Raw genomic sequence first — 25,897 nt, 5'->3', positions numbered from 1 at the left:
ACAGGTCGTTTGAATAGGCCAGTCGATTTCCACCCACGTCTCGGCTGTCGGTCAACCGTGGACTGTTCAGATGTAACTGACAGACGAGCTGATCGTGGATAAGTTGTTGGCAGATACTGTGAACCTTTCCTGAGCGATTAAAACGGCCAGTTTCTGCTAATCCGATTGAAAAGGCAAAAATCACAACTTTATATTTCAGCTAATTACGATCGCATGGGCTCCTGGTAAAGTGCATGATCACAATTCACATCATCTGATGGTCCCTTACTTTCCTCAGCTCCCAAATTTAATATCGTCTCCGTCCCAACCACAATCTTCATGAAACTTTTATAAGCACGCCAACCGCGAATAATCGGACTGAAAATACATCCCCCATCTCCTGAGGCATTTGCCTTCGGAAGGCTTCCCGTTTCTCGTGGTACCAGATAACCTCTGGTTACGCTTTTTGCAGAATATTTTCAACTGTGACTGGTCAACTGATGTAAGGCAATGGAGTTGTCGCCCTTTCTTAAAGTGTGACCTACTGTCGCTCCCTTCTACCGGCATCTGATCTATACGTCGACGTAGTTCTTCGTTTGAGAGTACACCGACAATGATTCGCCGAAAAGATTGGTGGTAAATGTTCGGAATTTTCGAGTATCAGTTGTGATCCCTTCCCATATGTTTCTCTCATATAGCAGTATAGAGAAAACGTTGGCACGGAACAACCTCAACTTGATGTTGTCTTGATTTATTAGCACTTCGATATTTTCCTGGGTAAGGAGGTGAAATGTATTTACACATTTGCCGGACTCCTGTCTCAGACAGACTACTGACTAAAACACCCCTCTGGAGCGTCTAGGACTCTAACCCGGAACCATTTGACACAATACCTCAGACTAGGCCTATTTAGTGTAGGAGCAAAACCCCATGGACTCAGGCAGTCACTTATCGATTTCCCCCTTTTTCGCCTTAAGTATGCCTTGAGTCTAACGTGCCACATGACTCCACGTGTCCTCTGCAGCATGGCTTCAAATATGGAGTCTGGTGACGCAAGGCACCCTTCCATCGAAAGATGATGGCGATGACGCTTCCACCTTCTGCAGAAGAAAAAGGTGTGGTAGGCATCACCCACCACGTCTTTGCAATAAATACTGTCGGGCAACCGTGATTTTTCGATTGTGTGTAGGTAAGATTGAAAATACCCATGTCCGCTCAGCAGCTGGGTTAAATTATAGTCAACCTCATCGTGCTTTCGATTGAACCATGGCCGCACGTCTTTTATCAGATGCGCGGTCTACCTATCTTTCGATTCTCTTTCCAAATATTGCTGCCATGTGCGGAGAGTACGAGCTCTCTCTTCACAAGCGACAGCTCCCTTATTTCCCTTACGTTTTCTGAGGTATATAAGCCTTCGCTCGGCAGCATGGAGAGCGATCGGAATAACTCCTGGTATCACCATTACAACTGGCTTCGAGACGATACATCTCGCAGAGCCCCTTTGCTTTGTACTTGCGCTAGTTGCTTACGGTACATTTCCCTACTGAGGAAGCCTGCCCATACTTCGGAACCGTAAAGGAGGACGGACTGAAGCGTAGTCATTAGCAAGCGACGTTTGCTGGACCGGATCTCCGACACTGGATATCAGCAGGCAAATCGCAAACATTCTAGCCGCAGCCCTGTCTGCGGTGTTGCGAATATGCTCGAAGAAGCTCATTTTCATTTTTATCATGATGCCGAGGCATTCCACCGCCAGCTTCGACAAGTCCTCCTCCTTAGTCAACACAACGACAGAATTATGGAGAATCCATGCTCAGTTATTCATCTGTTTACTCGCCTCATCACCATTTTCAGTGTGCACTGAGCTGGCTCAACCGTGCCTACAGTAACCGGTGCCACAACATCATCCGCGTACCAGACGCTGTCCTTCCCGAGTTTCAATACTTCGCTGGGAATACTATCCGGTCCTGGTGGTGTCCTGGTGGTAATCTAGTTCCTTTGTAGTGAAGAGTGGACATTCCTCAGTGCTCACTGCACCTGCACAATTACTTCCATCTTTGCTGCTTCTGTAGGACAGGTGATCGATGGGCACCGAAGTTTTTGGAAACCAGCTTATATCCGAGGCCACATGGCTCTCTGTTTACGTCGTTGCCAGCAGCTTGCCTTTTGCCTGTTGATTTCATGGTGAAGTTCCTTTTTCCCACTCTTATATGCTGCGGATCTAAGCGTTACCTCGTCTTGGCCTCTTGTGCGCTTAGCCACTGACGTCTGAGGCAGATCCTTCCTAGTTTACACGGGTAATTTCCTGGGTCGCAATTTTCTTTTGAGGGCCCATGCACTACAAGATGCGGTGATAAGGCTCATTGTTGAATGAACTTGCGATTCAGTTGCGGTTTTTCTGGCTGTGTCTTGTGTCTGTGTTTTGTTGTTGATTTACCCCTCTTGTGAGAGCTTCGACAAATTTTGCATTGTTAACGGTATTTGTTTGCCGGATGGTAGAACATTGGAAAGAGCCGTTTGTCACTTCGAAGGAAATGTACTGACGATCACTGGCCGTGCAGTCTTCCAGAACCTTACATCGTTAGACTGCTGACACTAAGGACTCCATGCCAAAAGTTACGTGAGGGGTAGTACCCTCGCAACCAGGGCGTCGGAATGTCGAAGTGCTACCAGTATTTAGGACAATAAGTCCTGCCCTGGTAGCCATTTCCAAAATTTGTGTGCTTCGAGAATCTGCTTGGGGTATACCCTATTCGAGGGTTTTGGCGTCAAAATCTCCTTCGACCGAGAATGGGGAATATGAACCACATCTTCTTTCTGCAGACCTTGAGAAGGACACAGCACCGATTTACAAGTCTTTGCTTTGTGCCCGTGTTGGCCACATTTGTAACACAAAGTGCTTCCGTCGTGCCACTGCTATAAGTCCGTATGCCTATCAGAGAAAACAGTGAGTTGGAACTGCCCTTCACCTTATTCTGAAAATAATCCACCCGATATTTATTTTCCCGCAATGGAGAAGTTGGCTTGCTGTCTTTTCAGGGGCAGTTGCAATGACCAAACTTTGTCCTCTGGAGTTGACAGACATAACTCCCTCGTTAAGGTTGCTTAATGTGCACATGGTTCTACACTGGAATAGGCTGGATAGATTTGATATCTACCCCAACGTCTTCTGGTTTAGCGGTGTTGCGGTCTTCTCGAAGAACTTCTGCGGAAGATCTCCCTTCGTTCGGCATGAGGAGAATGACCGTAGTTTGCCTCTTTTCATTTTCGTTGGCGTTCATGTTGTCGTCGTAGTAGACTTCGACTTGGCTACCGTGGAGCCACTGCTGTTGCTATTCAACTTAGGTTACTGTTGTAGAGTTTTCTCCTTTTTTTGAAGCTGCTTGGTCCGCTTGGTTACCACCTCGCAGAATTCTTCTTGCTCGGTCCTCGTCGGCATATCCACGCTGTTTTCTCCTGGCCTCATTTTGTCGATTTTTTGTTTCCCGTCTGGCGGACTGAGGGCACTGCGTTTTGAGCAAATAGGGGCTGCACTAGTGATCTGCCTTCTCCAAAGCTCCTTTTCGGCTGGCGTCCAGGAGTTTCACTTGTGCCTTTCCCAAAGCTCCTCTTCGGCTGTCTTTCAGGAGTTTCACTTGTGTGCAATAAGGTCTAGCAGTTCTTCCATCTCCATTATGCCATTTTTGACATCCATGGAGATGTTTCACTGGACAATGGTAGCAGCCTTCATTTTCAATAGGACCACCCCGCATTTCTTGAGTAGCTTGTCTTGTCTTTAGGATGAGGTGTAAGCTCTCCGGGAAGATAACTTGCATTTCCGCCTGGTCGGGAGTTCGTGATTCTTTTTTTCTTGTGGCCCTTTTTTCCGAACACGAATTCGATGGTGCCTCACATTTTGGGCCGAGAGGACTCTTACCCTCAACGGTGTCATTCCCTTTTTGCTTCCAATCGTCGTCATCGTTGGGACAGTGGGCCTTTCTACTTTTTCAGTAGGCGACCGTCTTAACTTCGCCCTTTTCGCATAGGGATTTATAGTGGAGGCTTCCATTTTAGCTGCCAGAAGCGGTGAGCGTAGTTTATTGTCGCTCGTTTTGAAAATTTCGGCTATAGCCGGTTATGTCGTCATGTTGTTGTTGCTGTTGTTCTTGGACTTCGATATTTCGGACAAAACAACGAAGACGGATCTATCGCTATCCCATCAGCAGAAACAATCTTTAAAATAGCTCACATTTCTCCACTTCACAAATCCGCTTTGCAATTCAAATAATTTGAATAATTTGAATTTGTGCTTGAAAGAAATGACGCACTTTCTTCATATGATATGCTCCCTAGAATGCCACCTTTCCCATAGAAAAAGTATTGCCAAAGATAACTTAATTGACATTTATGGTCAAAATGCAAAAAAAGATAACTTTTTCCGGAATTTAATCTTTAGATAAATTTTTGCATTTCCGATGCCTAAGCATTATTGCTAGTTTTATCGTGAGTTACTGTCTTTTACCAGCGGGGAGAACTGAATCTGGAGTGATATCCATATTCATGGTCCTGCCTCCATCTGCAGTGCTCACCTTGATCAAATTCGATATTTTCATCTTTTTGCATAATTTAAGATATTCCCATGCATTCCCATCATATAATCCTCTGCGTCTTATGCAAATAATTCTATTGGAAAATTTTCAAAAATTTCTCTTTAAATGGAATGTAAACTGGCGAAAATGCTTAGAATTCACCCCGTAAACGGAGGAATGAGACGCGCTACCGCTTAGAGATGAATTCAGTGTTAATGGTTTCCGCTTCGTCCGTAATTGTAAAGCAAATGATAAACGGAGAAAATGGACCTCGCAATTATTATATTTTTCCATTGCTTTGTTTAATCAGCGAAATTTTCACTGAATTGTTGTTGTGCTTTTATCGATGAAGCCGCAGAAACTGGAATGGATTTGTATCGAATCAGTGACCGCAATCGCCAATATTTATTTTGAAGAGTCATGAGTCCATCATTTTCATTGCAACCACATTAATCGCGGCGCTGACCATTGTGAAAGGTTTCCCAGTACTTCTTCGTCACAGCGAAGATTTCGGTTGCGTGCAAGAAAAGAAAGTGTTTTATCGATTATGAATGGTTTGGGAAGTTGGTGTTGATTCAGGTGAAGTTCAGGTTGAATGTCCACCATGTAATGTTCAGGTGCAAATTTTTGCATGCGTATTTCAGTCACTGTGCCCTTACTTGCCTTATCAGAGGTGTGCGCGCGCACTTGCCTCCAATTAAAAATGTAGGCCATCATCGTGAGCCGACAGGTTTTTAAGAATTTCAGTGAAACTTTTCCCCGAGATTATGAATTTGATAGAGTATTTATGAGACAAGATACGCGTCGGCACCTTGATTACTGTTCAGATATTGGAGGTGTATGCAAAGTGGAAGTAGAAATTTGAGCTGTTTGGCATAGATTCGTGCTTGTTTGATTCAGCCGCGAAAAGAATTATGCAAATGAGGGCTAGGAATGCTGGTAATGATTGTTACTGGCTGAAGACAGCTAAGAAGTTGTAGGACGACCGTGCGATACTATGACCCACTAGCCAAGTTAACCGAAAAGCATGGGATTATAGGAATGCGATATTGGCGCCCGTGTTGCGATTATGCGTCTCCTTGGAATTCGTCTATGGGTTAAGAATAATCTGGAAGTTCGATTGCTGCAATTAACAAAAAGTAGCTAAAATTATGAACAAATATACACGTCGAGCCTTTTGCAAAAGTATTGACGTAGAACTCCCTCCCTCCTCTGTTGTTAACGGTGATTTTCGAATATTGGGTATCTTAAAGGTCAATATTTTTTGACGCCTCGTTGGTCGAACTGGCTAAGTGTCAACCTCTTAACTTCATTGCCCTTGTTTTAATCTCCCTCGTCATCGATGTTTGCGTTCGTCTTTGTGTTGTTCCTGCTGCTGTAGGTTTATCACTTGGACAACATTACGTTTGATGATAATGAAACTGGAGCACAGTCCTATTAAGGAAAACAATACGAAATTAAATTAAAGTAAGGTACAAACCACTGGACTATTCAAAATTCTATTAAAATTTCACCGGTGCGATCGGCAGCTGGCTCCAGACTATGCCTAGCCCGGTTCCTATACTGTCCCCGTGGCTGTCATCCCGATATCGATAAGTAGGAGAGTTGCTCAGACGGTGTGTTTCTAGTGACTCAGTCGTGGTCAGTTGTGCACCGCCAATTTGGTGTAGAGCTTGGGTGAATTTCTGCCGCAAAATGCAGCGCCTCCACACTATCCCACCACCAGCTGATACTGGGCTTCAGCAAGAAAACCCGACTTTTGACACGCCAGCTCTAGGGATGCAGATCGAATCTCACGCGTCGTGTACTTATTTTCTCCGAGACTCCGTCCCGGGGACAAAAGGCTTTAGTTTGGACACGTAGACGTTCTTGGGCTTGCCGTCAACGTCAAGCCTAAATATGTTCTCCCTTCTGTTTAACACTTCATATGGGCCCTCATATGGTAGTCGCAAGAGCTTCCATGAAGCATCTACGTCAACCAAGACGTGTTTGCAGATGTCACGGTTCTTGGGGGCGGTTGGCCTTCGTCGAAGAATGATGATAGGTGATTTTAGCTTGACCACAATGTCCAGCAGCAAGCGCAGAAGCCCAGAGGCCACGTAGATCGGAAGGCAGGACTTGCGACTACGAAGAGTGATCGTGTGCCATTATAGCTGCCTTCAGCGTTTTATGCCAGCGTTCCAGCATCCAATTTGATTGTGTGTGGTACGCAGTCGTCCGGTAGCGTTTGAAGCCTAGGAGTCAGCCTAACTCCGAGGATAGGGTAGACTTGAACTACATTTCCTGGCCAGTAATAACTTCGGCTGGAAGTTCAAAATGTGGGATCCATTCCAGACAAAGACCCTCGGTTCACAATGTGCGGAAATGTCGGCCAGAAGTATTGACTGAGGCTACCGCGTGAATCTATCGATGATTTTGAGGCAATATTTGAAGCCATGTGAGTCTCACAAGGGGTTAATGATGTCGATGTGGATCTTGTGAAAACGCTGGGTAGACCGAAGGAATGAGCCTTCTTCTTTCTGTACGTGCTTGATGACTTTACACTTTTGGCTCGCGATGCACTGTCTGGTCCAGGAGTTAACATCCTTATTCATTGAGGGTCAGAAATATTTGCTAATGACCAGCCGATTTATTGTCCGAATGCGTAGGTACGCTAGATATTTTACCGCATGGAATACTTCCTTGTGAAAGGTGGCGGGAATATATGGCCAAGGGATCTGAAGGGGGGATCTACCAGAGCTCTCGCAGGCTATTTCGGAGGTTGAGTCGGAAAGAGGAAACTCCCGAAATTTGTATTTGGGTTTGTCCTTCAGGCTCTGAAGCACTGCGTCATCCGAAAATTCGAAAGTGGCAGAAATTTTGATTTCTGAAATGCGTGACAAAGCGCCTGCAACTACATTGCCCTTGGCGGCCATGTGCTGGATGTCTGAAGTAAACTGGCTTACGAAGTTCAGGTGCCGAAGTTGGCAAGTTTGGATGCTTTGTCGGCCTTCTGCTTAAAAGCGAAGGTAAGAGGTTTGTGGTCCGCGAGCACAGTGAACGGCCTGCCTTCTTGGGAATGTCGGAAGCATTTGATTGGCATTTACACAGCTAATAGCTCACGATCGTAGGGGCTGTAGTTCCGTTGAGCTTAATTCAATTTCTTTTAAAATAAGACCAACTGCTGTCAGATTTGGTTCACCTTTTGGTGAAGGGCAAAACCTACTGCGATGTTTGAGGCATTGACGAATACGGATAGGGGTGTATCTGGTTGAGGGAATGCCAGAAGTGTAGCGTCCGCCAGCTGTCATTTGGCTAACTCAAATACCTGGGGTGTCTCTGGAGACCACACAATCACGTTCGAGTCTTTGGTCGTGGGCCCAGACGAGTAAGCGTTGAGGATCGCTTGATGTTGTGCGGCTTTAGGCAAGAAACAACGATAGAAGTTTAACATGCCGAAAAACCTTCGCAGCTGCTTAACTGTTTTGGTTGTGGAAAGTCTGTGATAGCTTGAATATTGTCTGAATCTGATTAATCCAAGGAAAATCATTTGGCCTAAAAACTTCATCTGCTGTTGAAGGAATTTGCATTTTTCAACGTTAGGTACAAGACTGACCTCAATAAGACGTTTAAAAAATCATTCAAGATGTTCCAAATGCTTAGACTCAGAGGAAGAGGCGACCAAAATATCATCCAAGTACAGGAAACAAAAGTTAAGGTTTCTCAGGACAGACTAGATGAACCTCTTAAAAGTTTGCGCCGCATTGCACAGACCAAAAGGTAATCATGTCAACTCGAAGAGTCCGACTGAAGTGCCAATCGCCGTTTTCGGAATGTCCTGTAGAGCTACAGAGATTTGATGGTACGCCTTGGCTAAGCCCAAGGTCGTGAAAACACGGCAATTAGCGAGGTTGTGTGCAAAATCGCGGATGACTGGTATTGGGTAATGGTCTCGAATGGTCTGAGCGTTCATTCATGGTCTGCAAATACCCTGCTTTAAACGTATCTCAGAATTTTTCTTAGCAATAGCGAGCTTTTGGGGTGGTAATGGATGCATAGCTTGGTTGAGGGGCAGCCTTGTCGTTCTCCTCTGATTCGCCAAATCCGAATTCCATGATGGTGTTGTACCCTTCTTTGGCATCATAAATGGGCAGCTCTCTTCGAAAGCTTCTGTCATGCTGGTTGTGATCATCTGGGTTGTTTTCTCAATTCCATGCTCATTACGAAATTAATGTGCATGTGATCCGGGAGCGCGATATCGTTTGATATTCTTCACTCTTCGACAAGACCTGTAATGTCAAGGAATGCCACCCTGATATCGATGATCTCTTGTCTGACCACATAGAAGAAAATAGGTTCATTACCCAAATTGAGCATCTGCAATTCGATTCCTACCGGTCTAGGTTCTGTCGCGTTGATGTTGGAACTTCCACAGCATATATGGTGGGAATTAAGATCACATCTTGCTATTATTGTCATGCCTTTACTTTTGGTATATTGGTTAGCTCTGATGAGTGTTTCACTTCGTCTACGTCAAAAGGGAAATAAGCAGAGCACAATAGAATTTTCTTATTTCGCTATTGGCTTTTTATGGTCAATTTGTGTTGTGTCGCCACCACACAGGTCGTTAACCAAGATAGCTTGCAGGTCTTTTGAAACTACCATGCAGGAGTGGGGTCTGTCACTTCCATTGGCATACAATAAGTCAGCACGTCGGAAGTTTAAGCCCCTAATTTTCCCACCAAAAATCCATGGCTTTTGTGTGTGGTATATAAATGTCTACAAATTTATCTGATTTTAGTTCAGTTTAGTTCAGATGAAGATGTCGTGTGTTGCACATCCTCTTCGATGGTTTTAAGAGCCGACACTTGTAATGGGGCGCTCTCAAGCCCGTAGTAGAGCCGATAGCTCGTTTGTTCCCGAACCTTCTTAATATCCGGTTCGAAAATGCCGGTAGTGAGGAAAGTTCCCAGCTAATCGGCTGTTCCTGCTGCTTTGCTGCCTAATAGCATCCATATGGAGGTGTTGAGGTTATTCTGGAATCCAAGCTGTTCCAGGGCCGCGCACCCTCCCACACATCGTTGAAGGAGGAGCAGTACTGTCTGAACCACTCGTTCGTGCTTTCGTCGGCAAAGTTTATCAGTAACATTTTACGGTATACATAGTTCATGTTGCAGCAACATGCGCATGGGTCTACGGATGCGGCAAATCATTCCTCTGATAAGATCAATTCGCCCGAATGCATTCAATAATGTACAATCTGCGGTGAAACTTAGGGTAATTGCATATTATAGAATGCATTATTTCAGCAAATTAATTCCGAAAAAGGCGAATGAGATTCCGTCCTACAGGGCAGCAGAGTTTCCAAGACCCATTCGAGGAAAGACAGCTGAAGACCAATGAAGTAACCACTGCTGGTAAGCGACTTAGTATTTGCGTTCTCTACGAGGAAAGGTAGCCAATGATCCATACAGTGAGTTAGGCCTTGAGGTCCTTTGCGTGAGCGGCGCCTAGGTTACGACACTCCATGTCCTCTAACTCGTATTGAACCGACTCTATCGATGACCTTGGCTTTCACGAACTCCCGATCCAGTTTGGCATGCTATCGCTTTGCAGCACTGCTTAAGTTGAAGAGCCGCTTTTTCACGATATCTCCGACCTGAAATTCACGAGCTCGGGATCGCAAGTTAGCACTTCCCTCTAGCTCGCCTTCGGCCACTCAGGATGGTCATTTGATCATCCTACTTCCCCCAGGGTCATTACAAGATGCCTACCCGTAAGTAAGGCTTTAGCTTCAGCAGGTGGCTTCGATTAGGCCCCGGGGTCAGAAGTGCTGACAGAAGGGGACTGGTTCGACTCGTCCGTTGGGTTCCAATAGGGTTGGTACCCTTTTGCATAAGTGGGGAATCCGACTCTAGACTCAGGTTGCCCCTTCGCTTAGGGTTGGATCATGTTGTTGTTTTCTTCTGTATTTGGCTGTAGTTGGCTGCCATGGCCTTTGCTTTACCGGGGAAAATAAGTCGATTTAGGCAGAGCCCGTTTCTGCCGAGTCAAGACTAGTTGAAGCTGGGGGTCGCCTGGTACCCAAAGTTCAACGTTCATCACAGCCACATTTTAATCTCTGTGACCATTTAGTCCTTGGCACGGTAGTCACACCTTAGTTTCGGGTTTTGATTACCGCTTAGCTTCAGGTGTCACCTCTGGCTGCCCGGAAGATTCACCTTAGTCAACACGACATATGGCAAAGTCACACGGGAGACGCAGGTGACGCCACCACACCGTAAGATAGGTGAGAACGCGGGGAAAAGGGAGTAGGGATGGAATAAGCGAATGTCTTGGTGTCCAGCAAGCGGCCAAAAACAAAAAAACCTCTTCGCCAGAGAAAGCTGTATCGGCAAAAGTTCCGGGCAGTTCTTCGATTACGGGTCCAACTATGACAAAAAGATAACAGCCTACAGCTCATAAATCTGAAGAATGGAAGAAGGTGGGTGGCAAAAAGCGGCACAAGGAGAAAAAGAAGACTCGTCCGGAAGTAATCATTACTTCCAAGAAAGGAGATATGTCCTATGTCCACATCCTTCGGAAAGTCGAAGCCGATCTGGAACTGACAGACCTGGGTGGCAGTGTGAGCCGTATCAGCCGTACGTAAAAAGGGGATATTTTGCTGGAACTAAACAAATCTAGCGAAAAGATAGTGGATAGCAGACGTGAAAGCCCGGAAGCAACAAACAGTGATCGAGTGCAAAGACCTAGACGAGGTCACATCACCAGAGAATATCTGTGCTGCGCTAAGAGAACAATTCAACCTTACCGACCTAGAAGACAGTGCCATGAAAAGGATGAAGAAGGTATATGAAGGTACAAAGACCGCTATTATTAGCTTGCCGGTGTGATTAAACTGATTACCGCGGGCATGGTAAGAATAGGTTGGGACGTGTATCGACTTCAGGAGCAAATATCTCTCAAGAGATGTTTCCGATCCCTAGATTTCGGTCACTGTGCAGCAGCATGTACTAGCGAGTACGACAGGTTGAGAAGGTGCAAGACTGATCGGCGATATGGGCAGTGAAGCCCATAGTGTTTTACGTAGGCACCTGTCGTGAGACTTAATCCTACGGTCCTCTTCAGACACGGATTGATTTTGTGACCACAATCAGAGCCCCGCTGAGACAAGTCACAACGGTACCAGTCTATACCAAGTGCATGGCTTAGCATTCATACTGGTGGATGCAAGAATTACCTAAATCTCTACCGAACTATGGAGTACGGCACCCGTGTTGATACGCAACACCACGTCGAGGCCCGAAGGTCTCTTCTCGCTTGAGCACAACCACAACCACCATGAAACTCCCACTAGGGGGGCCAACCGCAAATAACCGAGCTGTCCTCACATACAACAGGAGTTCACCCGAAGTATGTGAGTCCAGGGGCTTTCCCGGTTCCCATGGTACCAGTATACCCCTGGTAAGAGCGATATGGGCATGCGGATCGCATGCTATTCAAAAAACAATGGCATTCTCGGGAGCCGGCTTTGTGCGGGCGAAGGTCAATGGCGTCCATATCTACAGCCGCTACGCTCCTCCTAGTGCAACATTAGCGCAATATGAGGAGATACTAGACGGTTTGGTGTTGAACCCTAGAGACCACAGCACCAAAATCATTGGCGGCGATTTCAAAGCGTGAGATTTAGACTGGGGAAGTCAAGTGACGAACACCAGGGGCCAAATCTTGTTTGAAACCTTTGCGGAGCTGGGCATCGTACTCGCCAACGTTGGATGCATGCCTGACAATGGATAACTGAGGCATGCGACGCGCAAGTTCCATCATAGTAGGAAACCGAACTACTGGTGGAATAAAAAAATCGCGCTTTTGAGAGCATCGTGTCTGCGAGCGAGACGGCTTAGCCAAAGGACCAGAGGGAAGTCAGAACATCAACAATCGGGGATCGAAGTAGCCTTAAGAAGGCTATACGGGAAAGTAAGAAGAATTGCTACAAGCAGTTGTACCTTGAAGCAAATACGAACCCGTGGGGCATTGCTTACAAGGTTGTAATGAACGTTGTAAAGCGTGGACAAAATTACTCCGAATTGACGTGCCCGCGACTCTTGTTCAAAATAATCGCAATCCTTTTTCCACAACAAGAAGAAAGTGGACCTCATCCAATAGTTCAACAGGACGTATTCACAATCCCCGGGGTGACCGAGAAGGAGTTACGGGAGATCTGCGGACGAATTGGAGAACATAAGGCTCCGGGATTGGACGGGATTCCGAACAATGCCCTGAAGTTAGCTGCTAAAATCAGGCCCACATAGTGCACGTGTACATTTGAATTATGCATGGTTGAAGGAGTGTTTCCCGCTCAGTGGTTGGTTCTGATACCGAAGCCCCAAAAACCACATGGCGCACCCTCTTCATATTGTCCTATCTGTCTGTTAGCCACTATGGGGAAAATGTTGGAGAGAGTGATATACAACAAGCTGCTTCCGTTCGTTGAGCTAACTGGTGGTCTATCGGAGCGGCAGTATGGGTTTCATACATACGACCTGGCCCGGGAGGCATCGACCGCTGGCAAGTATTGCGCGGTGGTAACGCTGAATGTCAGGAATGCTTTTAACTCAGCCAACTGGAGTTGGATTAAGGCTAAATTGGGTGTCCCTGGTTACTTAACTCGGATAATCGGGTAATACTTCACGTGGGTTCGGAGAGGATATGGGCGGGGAAGTGGGGGTAGTTTTAGTGGGTGAGAATCCCACACACTGCTGCAACCTGGCGTAACAGCGTCTTTTGAAGATTTCCACCTCCACCCATAAAAAAAAAACACGACAAGGCCTACCTACCGAAGCTCCCTCGGCGATTACCTATATGGGCCTGTGCATGTGCCTGTTTAAAAGCAACGGAATGGAAAACTGTCCGACAAATTTACAAGTTAAACAAAAATGCAATATTTGATTGAGGTTTCCTTGGATTACAAAGTATGCAGTCGCAAATAGTTCAATCAAGGTCATTTTATTGAGATTATCGATTTTGGTTGTAACAATCGCTTTGATATGATTGTCATTCAAATTCTTTGAAGGGTGACTGCTTTGTTTTATATAAACATTGAATTTGTCAATCGCTACTAAGCAAACTTGGTATGAGTGACTAGTAACAACGCGTGTGCCATGTTTCAAGGATATAAATGATTTCGATATCCAAGTTTGTACTGCAGAAAATTGAGCCACTTCCACTGGACTGGACTGAATTATGCCAGAACTGTTCCCTTCTTACCTCCTCAACAAAAGAGAAAGTTTGAAGCCGACTTCAACTTGCTTTGGAGCCAACTGTACCAGGTTGTTCAGTTGACTTCCGCAATTATATTAACTAATTAAGAGTGTTTAGTTTAAACCTACACTTCAATCCACATTTATGAATTCTAAATTCCGAAAATGCAGACTATTTAAAAGTCTTCGACAAGACCTAGGTGTTGGAGTATTATCTAAACCGGATTTGGTTTAATTACTTGTTTGGCATTGAAATAAAATGTGGATAATTCCAAATATAGATCAAACTATAGTGAAAAATGTAAGTCTAAGACTCACCGCATACTATCCCAGAAATCACCTACTCCTAAAATGGAACTAATTTATATTAGCTTTGGTCGATTTTTTTCCATTACAATCCGCGGAAAAACGTACCACTACATAAGCAATTTAAAATGAATTTCGAATTCCTCGAAGAACGTCGCGTCGATTCCAATTACATTTACATCTTACAAGGCCTTAGCGCCACCCCCCTGTCCCGTGCGTGCCAAAATGACCTTAAACTATTCACGTTCCGTATATTACGCAAGAGAGTTCCCCTTATTATTGTTTGGAAACACACCTTCGCATTTATATGGGTATTACGCTGTATTGACTTCAATTTGCACTAAACTTACCTGTGAAGCTATCAAGGTAGGTTCCGAGGCAGACATGGAGCCCCGAACCGGCAACCTGATCTTGTGTAATTGAATGGAGTCATGAAATCACGAGAGAATTTATTGTAGGTGTTGGTGGCTCGATGGACGACCTTATTATTGTTGCCTGCCAGCCAACCTACACACATTTCACGATGTTTACTTGTTGTGGCTAAGAAATTCCAATTTGTGATCAATTTCATCTAAGAACCTTTGAATGGCTCTTGACTCGTCCTTGAAACAGAAAAGATTCGAATTACGAGACAATCTTCAAGTTGTGTAGAAAAAACCTGTTGAGATAAGATAGAAGCAGAAATCTCAAAGTAACCTGTTCGATAGGACTGGCGTATATCTTCCAGTAATCATCGAGGATATTGTCAGGTGGGGTAGGAATTAAGTCGTGACCTGTATTGCATTTATAATTCTCCTAAACAATGGGTCGCAAACAATCCCATACTTAATCCAGACGTTAATGATACTCGTACAATAAAATTTATGAGTCATATGCAAATGAAAGACAAGTGTAGAATAAGCGAATCACGCAATTCATGACTAAAAATTAATTTTAATCAGATAATAAGCAGAATTTGTATCTTTAACTAGTTTTGAAAATGGCACACGTCTTTAGTGGAATGGAATGTCATTAATTGTGAACAAAACAATTATTTAAATAATTCCAAGCAGCAGAAAGTTATATTCTCGGAATAATGCTGGCAAAGAGATTGAAAATAGAATTCAAGTTCTACGAAAGATACGTCACTCAGAGTATGCCCGGGTCGGTGAACACTTTCATATCCGCAAGCGGATGAGACGGTCTCTCTTCCTCCCAATGACGTCCACCCCTTGGAAGAAAGACTTCAATCTGCCTACCGTTTTGAGCTTATCCCCAACTTCTAGTCTGAACGAGTGCTCTTCACGCTCAAGGATAATATAGGGGCCCCCGTAAGTGGCTGCGGCCTGGTATCAGTCCTCATCAGGACGTAGTTGCACACTTCGACCTTGCTAGGGATGTTTTACTACTGGCTGCACATGACAACTAGGTCTCTCTTGTTGAGGACCACGTCGTCGTATATCTTCCCCATCTTTGGAGGGGGGGGGGGGGGGGGGGGTGGAGTGGTTCTACGGAGGTCAAGCGAGATCTGCGACCAGCATGGATCGTCGCGCGCCGCCATAATTGCGATCTTCAGCGTCCGATGCCAACGTTCCAGCATCCCATTGGACTGCGGATGGTAGGCAGCCCGTGGTCTGTAAAAATATCGGCTAGAATACCAAAGTGCGAAATCCACTCTCGACAGAGGGCCTCCACGTGCTGTAATGTGACTGATCAATGATCGGGGCAAAATCACCCCCGGTCTCTCCAGCCCCAGCCCCGCGGGACCACCATTGAGGTATTACTTCGCGGGGTAGGTTTGCTCTTAGGCACTCATCCTTCTCCTATTTGCAGCTTTCCTCCTTCTTTGTTCCTTTAGCAACTCCTCCTGCAATTGGATGATTGCGGAGCCAACCGCAAGCCACTTCTCCTCGGACTCCAGCATCTCAGTAACCAAGCTCTCCGGGGTCCCGCTCTTGCCCAGCACCTGGTTTAAGCTCCTTCTCTCCATCGCAAATCGTGGGCAGTGAAACATCACATGCTCTGGATCCTCCGGTATGCCATCGCATCTGGGACAGGTCGGAGAATCATCCAACCCAAAGCGGTGCAGATACTGCCTATAGCAACCACCGTGTCCCGTGAGGAACTGGATAATGTGGTAGTTGGTCTCCCCATGTTTTCGCTCAAGCCACACCCTAATGTTGGGAATGAGCCTGTGCGTCCACCGACCTTTCGTAGACTCGCCCCATCTGCGTTGCCAGGTATCAAGCGACTCTGACCTTGCCGCATTTCTACGCTGTGCATGCCCCTCCATATGTCTTGCATTGTACAGGACACTCATTTCTTTGGCCAGAATGTCAACCGGGATCATGTCTGCCACCACCAATACTGCCTCATCTGATGTGGTTCTAAAAGCACTACAAACCCTCAAAGCCATCCGCCGGTAAACCGAGTTCACCTGCTTCCGTCTCTGAGAGTTTGCCAGCGCCTCTGCCCACACAGGCGACGAGTAGAGCAGGATGGAGCGCACCACTCCGACTAGCACCAACCTCTGGCAATGTTTCGGCCCACCAATATTTGGCAACATTTTTGCAAGTGCCATGGTGGCACTGGCTGCCTTTTGGCATGCATACTCTAGGTGTTCCCTAAAACTCAATTTGGTGTCAATTATTACCCCCAGGTATTTGATAGCCGGCTTTAATACGACCATATGTCCACCAACCTCCACTTTTACAGTGTTATTTTTCCTGCGTTTCGTTATTAAGACCGCTTCCGTTTTCGCGTCCGCCAAGGTCAGCCCGGCCTTTTCTAGCCAGGACTTTACCGCTCTCACTGTTTCTGTTGCGTAAACCTCCACATCTTCTGGGTGTTTTGCTGCAACAACCACAGCTAGGTCATCAGCAAAGCCGACAATCGTAGTCCCCTCTGGGACGGGAAGAGCAAGCACCCCATTATACATGATATTCCACAACAGGGGACCAAGTACCGATCCCTGTGGTACCCCGGCTGTGACAATGTACTCTTTGGGGCCCTCATCCGCCCCGTACCAGAGAGTCCTCTCTGAGAGGTAGTTTTCCACCAAATTCGCTAAGTATCCGGGGGCACCTATGTCAGCCAACGTCCGTTTAATTCTATTCCAGTTGGCCGAGTTGAATGCGTTTTTGACATCCAACGCCACCACGGCACAGCAGCCGCCAGAAATCAGTGCACCTTTTGCCAGGTTTACCACCATGCCAATTGCGTCCACCGTAGAGTAGGCGCGTCGGAAACCAAACTGGCGTTCTGACAAACCATTGCTGGCTTCGACGATGGGTAGGAGTCTGTTGTAGATGACTCTCTCCATCATCTTCCCCATTGTATCCAACAGGCAGATAGGACGATAAGACGCTGGGTTTCCAGGTGGCTTGCCAGGCTTCGGAAGCAACACCAACTTTTGCTTTTTCCACTGGGCAGGGAATATTCCTTCTTTTAGGCACGCTTCGAAGGTGTTGGCGAAAAGTTCGGGCCTAGTCTTCACTGCCAGTTTCAAAGCTCGGTTGGGGATGCCATCCAAACCTGGGGCCTTGTTGTCACCGAACCTACCACATATTTCCCGCAGCTCCTCCACAGTTACAGGCGGTATTATGCCGTCATTTAGCTGGACAAAAATTTGCCTTCCCCTATTTTCGTGGGGGGGTTTATATCGGCATGGTCGTACAACTGTTTGAAGCAGTTCTTTTTGCTCCTCCGAATGGCTTCCTTTAGGCGGCCACGCAATTGCTTGTGTGCCTCCTCTCGACCGTCGATACCGGGTTTTCCCCTGAGCCTCTGGCAAAGCCTCCTTGCCCGAAAAGATGCGGCTCGCAAACTTGCGATTTCGTTGTTCCACCAGTTGTTGGGTTGCCTACTGGGGAGCAATCGCCTTCTGGGCATAGTAGCATCGCATGCTTCCGTCACCCATCGAGTGGTCTGGGTGGCTTTCTCTCCAGCCGTACCACTCAGGGATATGCCGGATTTGAGCACCGCGGAAAACGTGTCCCCCTCGAAAGCTTTCACTGTCCAGCCAAGCATACCACCCGGCATTCTGCGAAAACTCTTTTTCGAGCTCGATCCGCCCTTGATCTCTATGCAGATTGCCTGGTGGTCGCTGTGAGTATAATCCTCACTGACACGTCAAGCGATTTTACTGGCTAAAGTGGCACTCACGTATGTCAGGTCCACTATAGAACCCAGGCCGCTTCCCCGGAAAGTGTACGAAGACCCAACATTCGCCAGTACCACGTCCAGCTCCGCGAATGCTTCGAGGAGAACACGTCCCCTGACCTTAGTTATCCGGCTGCCCCATTCAAGAGCCCACGCATTGAAATCGCCTCCTATTATGATCGGCCAACGTCCTCTTACATCCAAAACAAGAGCAGCAAGCATCCGCTCATACTCGACGAGTGTAGCGCTGGGTGGAGCATAGCAGCTGTAGATGTGGATGCCCTTCACCTTCGCTCTGATGAAGCCCTCCTCCGGGTGCTCCATTATTTCCTGGAAGGCTTGTTCTCCAGAAGTCCACAGCGCTGCTTGGCCCGTTTGGTCTTTGACCCAGACGCTACCACCGCGGTTCCGGTATGGTTCACTTAGTATGGCCACATCGATGTTTTTCTCGCGGATGGTTTGCGCGAGTAGATCCTGCGCCGCCTCGCAGTGGTTGAGGTTGATTTGTAACAACCTCATCTGCGATTTGTGCTAAGGGCTCTCCTGTATTCCGGGCACCTACTGCTGCCCGCAAAGTGCCGATGGTCCACACCCTCCTTTCCTTTGCACAGTAGACAATTTGGATTAGCTCCGCAGTCCTAGCTGATATGGCCTTCCACTCCGCATCTCCTGCATTGCTTTGACCTGTCATTTGGGTTAGTACATGACTTCGCAATGTGACCAAAGCCAAGGCATCTAAAGCACCGTTTTAACGCCACCTGTTCCCTAAGGCGACACATAACCCAGCCTATTCTCACTCTCCCTGCTGCTAACAGTTTGAGTGCGTTCTCCACTGGTAGGCTGATGATATCGGTTTGTGTTCCCCCATAGGCTTTCCTTAGCGTTTTCACCACTGATTCTTGTAGTCCGGCAAGATCGAACTGTTTCTCCAACGCTTCGCGAACCTTCTCCTTCGTCGTGATTTCAACTATATCTTTGCAGATTATAGTGATCTCTGGCCTGCTAGCTCTTATGTCGGCTTCCTGCCCTAAAGTCTTCCCGATTTGGCTTAAGAATTTGTCTGCGGTTACATCCTTGGATTTCTTAAGTTCCAACATAAGATCTCCCTTCTGCGACCGTCTAATGCGGCTGACGTTGTCTCCCGAATTGGTGAGTTCGGAGTCTGCCTTCACTTTCCTGAGAATGTCGGCGTATGACCCTTCGCCCCGTTTAGAAATGAAAATCACCTCCGGTCTAATCTTCCTCCGATAATTTCTTTTCCGCGGTTCTACCTTCCTCCAAGCTTCCGCATCTGCTTTTGAAGGTTCGATCCCTTTTCTCGAGGTAGCCACTGCAGCATTTTCACTGGTAGCTTCAGACGTACTTTCCATCAGACGTACTTTTCAGCTCAAGGATAATATAGGGGCCTCCGTAAGTGGCTGCGGCCTGGTATCAGTCCTCATCAGGACGTTTTACTACTGGCTGCGCATAGCAACTACCTCTCTCTTGTTGGGGACCACGTCGTCGTATATCTTCCCCGTCTTTAAGGGGCGACCAGCATGGATCGTCGCGCGCCATAATTGCGATCTTCAGCGTCCGATGCCAACGTTCCAGCATCCCATTGGACTGCAGATGGTATGCAGCTGTCGGACCTAGGAGACGTGCGTTCCGAGAAGAGAGCAGATTTGAATTCTATTCCGTGGCCCGTAAAAATATCGGCTGGAATACCAAAGTGTGAAATCCACTCTCGACAGAGGGCCTCCGCGCAAGACTGTGCTGTAATGTGCCTCAGAATACCACATAAACTGATCAATGATCGGGGCAATACTTGTAGAAGTGCGAATCTCGAGATGTATGGCGTGGAAGCGTTTTGTTGACACATGGAATACACCTACCTCCTTCTTAACGTGCCTAGTCACCTTGTACTTCTGGTATGCGATGCACTCTCTAGCTCGAAGATTAACGTGCTTGTTCATGGACGGCTAGAAATACTTGCTAGAGACTAACCGGTTGGTTGTGCGAATACCGGGTTTTCAAAATCATGCACCCTGCGGAACAGTTATTTAAAAGTGGTGGAATGTATGGCCTAGATCCCTTTTCGGAGACAGAGGAAGGTGAGCCGAAGATGGGATGCTCCTGAAACTTGTATTTAGAGTTCGACTGTAGGCTCTTAAGAACTGCGTCATTCTTCTGGATAGCAGAGATTGCCGAAAAATTGACTTTGGCTGGAATGTAGATCTTTGAGGTCCGGGGCAAAGCGTCGACGACAATGTTATCTTCACCGGACACCGGGCAGGAAACTACGGTGGTAGTTTGCTATGCCCAAGAACGTTCTTAGGAAAAGAACGAACAAGTTGAGTGACGGTTTCGCCCAGGGCAAAGGCAACTCAGTTGGTGACGCACCCACTTGGTGACAGACCGGACCACTTGGGAAGCAACTTACCTCCTGTAGTCTGTAGACCACAGAATCCTCTGATGAGTTGCCTCTGCCCTGAACGAAACCGTCACTCAACTTTTTTGTTCTTTTTTGAAAACTTGGGTGCGGACTCAGGACTTCCAGCATCCTCAACAAAAAAAAAAACGTTTTTAGGTGTTTTGCTGTTTTAGGTAGCGGAAAGTTCGCGATCGCTTGTACCTTGTCTGAGTCGGGTTATATGCCATCAGGAGTGGAATGCACCTGGAGGAATTCGCTTTTCTGAATATTGAGAACTAGACCATGTTCAATGAACTATTAATGCACTTTAAATGTGCCAAAAGCTGGGACTTGGCGACCAAAACATCATCCAAGTAGATGAATCTCAAGAAGGTTTGCACCGAGTTGCACAGACTAGGAGTCATCCGTGTGAACTCAAAGTGTCCTATAGGTTTGCAAATTCCGGTCTTTGGAGCTATAAGGATTTCATATTATGCCTTAGCGATTTTCAAGGTTGAGAAAAAAGGATAGTTTGCTTAGTAATTTGCAAAGTTTAAGATGAGGGCAATTTGGTATCAGTTCGGAAGCGTCTGAGCATTTAAGCGTCTAAAATCTCCACAAAGTAGCCATTTTCCATTAGGCTTGGGGATCAGATGGAGTGGAGATGGCCAGCAATTGTTGAAAAGTCTGCATATACCTGGCTTAAGCAATTGTTGAATCTCTTACCGCGAAATAGCAAGCTCTTGGGATAATAAAAGACGCACCTTCGAGAAAATTGAACAGTCAGTAGTGTTGATGCGGTGCTGAACATCATACTTAATTGACTGGGAGATACTACATTCGGTAGAAATGCTGCGGTATTTTTAGAGGAGTGCACGATTATGTGGAACGGCAACGCCCTCAAAAAGAATTGAGAGAGTATTGTTATTCCAGCAGGTTAAAATTTTCCCTGGCGATCCAAAAGGGCTTGTGGTCTATCAGGGACCTATGCTGCATTTCCACCAGCAGTCTATAGTGATACAGGAAGTCTGCGCCTAAAATGGAAATACTGATGGCCGCTAAAATGAAGTGCTGCCGGAAGGCCTTATGCAAGCTAAGACTCACGTGTGCAGTATTTATAGGCGTGAAGTTTGCTGCCACTGCAGCGAGTTTATTTTTTTGGGTCTAGTAACGGGGATCGTGAACTCCGCGCTGTGGGCACGGACGAAAATTGCGCCTATTAAGGGGGTTGTAAACTGCCAGCAGACGTGTTGCAGCGCTTCGGGTAGACGTCGCCGAATCCGCCAACAAACTTAGTTTTTTGATTCTGTTACGATAAATGTCCTTGAACTGGTACATTTAGTGGCTTTGTTTCCAAACCTGCCATGGCACCAACATAAGCCGGAGTTCGATACGGACCGCGGTGCGCAACTGTCCAACCGCCCATTTTGTGAGATGGTTGTTGAACGCGTTCTAGTCCGCCCTCTCGAAAGTACAGTATTCGCAGACGCTGTCTGCCATATTGGCCGTGGGCGAAGATATTTGTTGCCGCATTCCCGCCATCGGTCTCAGGATCACGGGGTGTGCGTGCACTCCGGGTATTTTACCGGTTGCCGCGGCCAACACCTCGGGGGATCTGCCATCGGTACATACTAGTATGGCCTGCGTACCCACGGAGAGCTGCTGAAGCTAAAAAGAATTCAGAAGGTCTGTGCTAACCTTTTCCCCAATCAACTGCTTTATTTCCCGCAGCAGTTGGCTGGCGGTGCTTTGCAGTCTCACTTACCGATGCTAAGGAGTAAGCTAAATCCCACCCGCCCATATAGACCGACATTAACAAAAAAAGTACTCGAAGGATTTCAATTCCTCATTATAAGGCGTATCATATTGTAATACTCCTCTAGGGAGTTTCCGCAGTCAGAATACTCATAATATTTCTGCAAGCTCGCAGGACTTTCGACAGGAGAAGTTTGGTGTATTTAGTTGCATTTAGGGTTTGCACACATCCTTATGGAAAATTTGTTGTCAGTTCCTGATAAAAGTGTTTGCCAATGTCGCTGACAGTTCAATTCCTGGTTCCAGTCCACCTTCTTTTGCTCAGGCATCTAACTCTCTACTTCTATCTATGACACACTGACCAGGTAATCAGAGTACTTTCATCGTATTGAATCTAGTAAAGAGTAGTTTCTAAACGGTTTCTACATTCCTGAACGATTTTTGAGGTGACCGGAGGACTACTCAGCGCCCGCAGGACTGCATGGCTATAACTGCAGACTGCGATACGCCTGTCCCTCATCCACTCGTCAATTGCTTGTCGTCCTTCGGATCGCATATACTTCAGCTTGGAATATCATTTTATATTAACCTATCTTTTGTATTTATCTGACAGGTAAACCCTTCGGTGCAGAAGAGTTCAACATATCCTAGCACACATTTTTCTGGTCTATGACAGTTTTCTCTGCTCTTAAGGGTTACCTTATATCTTCTACCAAGCAGATGTAAGGGGATCTGAGAATCAGAAGCCGTTGCAGGAATTCAATTCACTTCTCCCAGTAGTTCTTCCAATGCTCTCTGTCCCTTGCGTATATTGTTTTCCAATAGAGTTAAACGAAATAGTCTGTGAGGTCATTCCATCTTTGCCTTCGCGTGTTTGTTCCAAAGAAGTTGTTTATCCAAAATTACTCCTAGATTTTCACTTCTCCGGAGAGCGGAAGGACTATTCCTCCTATTTTGGAAGGCAAAGACCATCTAGTTTCCTCCTGAAAGCCCAGGTCTAAGGCACCGACCATCAATAAAATCAATGCTGCTTTGTATATTTCTACACACCGTTTCGATGTTTCGATAGACAGCTGGGTCAACCACATGATTCTCATAAGCTTGAGGCGCTAGCACACCACACACTACCCATCTTCTTTCTGTTTCAATTTAACATTTTATTTGGTTTGTGGCGTCCAATCTGCAGAGTTCTGATTTCTAAAATTGTTCACGTTATCACTTTCCTTTTCTTCCAATTCTTCCATTGAAGGTTTGGGGGAAGAACGGTAGGCCCGGCGGTACCTTTGATGGAAGGCGAAAGTCGATGACTTGTTATCCGTAAAGATGATGAATTTCTTGCTTCAATCGTATGACGAAAATGTTTTATCGGTACATAACTAGTAATAGTGAGTTTCGTATCTACGTCCCGCTGAACCGAACTTCTTTCAGGAGAAACGCAATGGTTCCCTAACTATAGTTAATTCATTGTTAAAGGACTGCTCCAAACGCGAAGTCAGAGGTTCGCGTGTCTCTTTGGGAGCTTCAAAAGTTGTGGTTGGATTTGCAAGTCCAGTTGATTGGTAAATTTTCTTTGACTTTTCTCTCTCTGAAAAAATCTCGTTGAGTTGTGCCCTAGGCTTCCGTTTCTGTAGGTATAAATCTATTATAAAAATTTAATACATTCAAAAATTCTCAGGACTACTTTACGTTAGTTGACTGGTATGATTGAATGATTGAATCACTTTGGATTTGGCTGAAAAGGGACGTGTTCCTTCCTTTGGTTCCAATCATTCTGAGGGACTGAGTAAAAATACATTTGCTTGGATTCACCACCACTCCATATTGGTGCTCAGAGATAGCTAGGAGGCAGATGGGGCAGTAACCCTATAGACCAAATCAACACCAAGTGGCCAAGGAGAACCTCCATGTGATGGCGCCGGGAAACACTCTAATGACATTGACTTGCTGGTCATCATGCAGTAAGTGAATGCTCCGAGATCTTGGGCGATCAGACCGGAGTCTTTACGAGGACTCACCTGAAGTGGCTTCTGCTTCACCAGAGGTTGTCTGGTACCATAGGGATCGGGATAGTCCTCTGAGTTCATATGTTTCAGGAGAATTTTTGGGGCATGCGTTCCCGGTTATTTGTGGTTGGCCCCGCTGTGGAAGTTGTATGGGGGTTGTTTTTATGTCCAGATCGTAGAGAGAGTCCTTCTGTGTTCAAGAGTGGAGTTACGCTTTATAACTCGGGTGTCCTTCTCCTTAGTTCAGTGGAGGCTTTAGGTAGGGCCTTTTTCTATAATGAGCTCGTCTTCGAAACGTGTGCTACTATGAATCTACTATCAAAATCCCGTCGAAATTAAGTTAGGTTAGGTTAGGCTGAGGTTGAACATAAGATTGATCCTTTCGTATATGATAATTGGCGTCCGGTTGCAGCCGAAATCTCCAATTTATGTTCAGTTTTATGGTCTTTGGACTTTGGCGCTGATAAAAGCATATATCACACTTGGGCCTTCGTATTTTGTCGAATATAACCAGGTGACATGATGATGGTGAAACTGGGTCATTCATCGCCATTAATAACTGAGCGATGTTTTCGTACATTTGGTGGCTACGGAATTGAACCTACAGTCGTTACAATATACTCGTATACCCTGGGTTTCGTTCCCAGCCCACACTTTTGGACTTGGATTGTCAATACGATCGGAACCGACAGTACTGACGTTTCTATCCGACTGAGTGTGCAGTGAGTGAGCCTCCTGTTTAACTACGTACAGCTCTATTTTCATGCTGACTTGAGAATTGCTGAACTAGCTGCGTTATGTGTTTTTCTGCCGTTGAGGATGAGGATAATGGTACTGTCTTAATCCTGATAGGTCCACTCGTTTTAATGGTGCCACCTTCGACTTTGCCCATAAAAGACGAACTGTGCGAACCCCATCTGACTGAATAGCTCGTAAATATACCGCTGCACCATACGCCTTTTCCGAAGCGTCCGAAAAGACATGTAACTGTATTTTTTCAGGTACCTTCCCTCCAAATATGTGACGAGGTACCTTAATTTGATTCAGCCCCTACAAGTCATTATAATATCTTGACCATTCCGCCTGTAATTCTAAAGAAATTTCTTCATCCCATCCTATTTTGAGGCTCCACAGCCTTTGAAGGAAGATTTTAGCAGTAACTGTAACTGGTGCCATCAATCCTAGCGGATCGAACAGATCTGATAGCGCTGATCTCTTTGTTACTTTCTTAGATTCCGTGTATGGGCATCTAATTTGAAATTCATCTGTCTTAGGAGTCCAAACTAATCCTAGTGTCTTCACGTTTTCCTCCCCTTCTTGGGTTATGTCCAGTTGTAGTGCCTGATCTTCAACAGGAATGTTGTTTAAAAGATTCTTGTTGTTTGCACACCACTTTCGAAGCTTGAAGCCGGCCGATTGCAAGATTGTGCGAAGTTGATGTTGCTTCTGTCAAGGTGTTTGCACCTGACATCACATCGTCCATATAAAAATCCCGTCTTAATGCAGTCGAACCGG

General features: G+C 46.1%; 1 protein-coding gene across 2 annotated transcripts in view; it reads left to right on the top strand.

Moving 5' to 3' along the window:
- Positions 1-25,897, top strand: part of LOC119657436 (putative ferric-chelate reductase 1 homolog) — a 148,284-nt gene that overhangs the window by 29,463 nt on the left and 92,924 nt on the right. The window lies entirely within an intron of this gene.

This window comes from Hermetia illucens, chromosome 1 (assembly GCF_905115235.1).
Source record: "Hermetia illucens chromosome 1, iHerIll2.2.curated.20191125, whole genome shotgun sequence".
NCBI lineage: Eukaryota > Metazoa > Arthropoda > Insecta > Diptera > Stratiomyidae > Hermetia > Hermetia illucens.
Note: the sequence above shows the minus strand (reverse complement) of the source record. Positions and strands in the feature narration are given on the sequence as shown.